We start from the raw sequence: 1,626 nt of genomic DNA, 5'->3' as shown, positions 1-1,626 counted from the left end.
ATTCCCTACAATGACATACCATTGCACAAGTGTGCACAAGTTACACAATTATGTCTTGAGCCATTTCAGAAAAGCAGCTTTAATAAAACTTACCTGTTCTTTAGCCACCAATGCAACCACTTCAAGACAGCTGTTTGCAATCTACAAATGTTTTAAATAAAACTGTTACAGTTAAACAGTCAATGACATTTGTTTCAAAGTTAATATTTTTCAACTCACTGTTGCCTCCAACTGCTCATTGAGACCCAGCGTCCAAAAATATTTTCTTTTCAGGACAATGTTGTCAACTTCAGCAATTGTCTCATCTGGGTTCTCTATTCTCAAGGCCCAGGCAAGCTTAAAGAGATATAACAATAACTTTATTCATTTTTATTTATGAGGCACATGGTGTTGTATTAAGACATTAAACAAAACATAAAATTGAAAACTGATTGCCTATGACTTGGTAGACAATCCCAGCACACTCTATTTGCAGACAGGTGTTTGATGTTACACACCACTTCATTTTCTGCTGTAATGGAAAAATGTGGATAACTGATTAAAACAGCTTATAAACTATATATCAAGATAAATAATGAATAGTTACTAGATATATAAACATCTACTGGTTGGGACTGTCACAGATGTAAGGGTTGTGTCCTCCATCTCAATTTCTGTGGTTTCCTCACTGGAGATGTTCATGTTTTCTATTACAATACAAACAAATCTAAAGTTACATCCAAAACTCAGTTACTTCAAAACATACATTATGTTTGCTGATTGCCTATGACTTGGTAGACAATCCCAGCACACTCTATTTGCAGACAGGTGTTTGATGTTACACACCATTTCATTTTCTGCTGTAATGGAAAAATGTGGATAACTGATTAAAACCGCTTATAAACTATATATCAAGATAAATAATGAATAGTTACTAGATATATAAACACCTACTGGTTGGGACTGTCACAGATGTAAGGGTTGTGTCCTCCATCTCAATTTCTGTGGTTTCCTCACTGGAGATGTTCATGTTTTCTATTACAATACAAACAAATCTAAAGTTACATCCAAAACTCAGTTACTTCAAAACATACATTATGTTTGGTGGCCAATGTCTTTCCACCAATTGTAAAAACAGTGTTTAATATTTCATATAAGGTATTTTTCTTTACCCAACACAGCTTGTCCATGCATATTCACCACCATCTTAGATCTAAAAGTCTTCCTTAATTTGGTCATCACTTTATTGTTCCTTTTTTCATTGTAGTGGTGAATTAGGGTTCTCATTTGAAACAAATGAGTAGAAGGCCGAGACATGTTTAAAAAATAGTTGTTTTTCCTCATCTTTGAGAACAGTTGTTCTGCAACCTGGCTGTTTATTTTGCCAGCTAGATGAGGCACTATAGTGATCTTCCTCAGAACATCTCTATGGTCTTTGGTGTTGCTTTCATGAAAACGGTCAGACAATAAGTAATGATCAGAAGAACCTGTCACTGGGTGCCCATGAGGATCTGTCATTCTTAATTTTTCCTCCAGCCAAGGCAAAGACACTTTCAGTTTCCCAGATTTTGCCAGTTCTATGTTCTCTTCAGTGGGTTCCGCTAGGTGTCCTTCATATGGATGAATGGGAATATTTTCTGGTACCCT

The 1,626-nt window shown here is 35.7% G+C and overlaps 1 long non-coding RNA gene across 1 annotated transcript; it reads right to left on the bottom strand.

Annotated features, from left to right (window-relative positions):
- Window positions 1-761: 761 nt before the first annotated feature.
- On the bottom strand, window positions 762-1,193 carry LOC107665799 (uncharacterized). The gene is made up of 3 exons (XR_001631599.1): window positions 1,152-1,193; window positions 934-1,014; window positions 762-839 (listed from the first exon to the last, which is right to left on the bottom strand). It is a non-coding gene; the product is annotated as an uncharacterized LOC107665799 (long non-coding RNA).
- Window positions 1,194-1,626: the final 433 nt, after the last annotated feature.

Source organism: Sinocyclocheilus anshuiensis, unplaced genomic scaffold (assembly GCF_001515605.1).
Source record: "Sinocyclocheilus anshuiensis isolate Anshui unplaced genomic scaffold, SAMN03320099.WGS_v1.1 scaffold856, whole genome shotgun sequence".
NCBI lineage: Eukaryota > Metazoa > Chordata > Actinopteri > Cypriniformes > Cyprinidae > Sinocyclocheilus > Sinocyclocheilus anshuiensis.
This window is presented reverse-complemented; position numbering and strand designations above follow the sequence as displayed.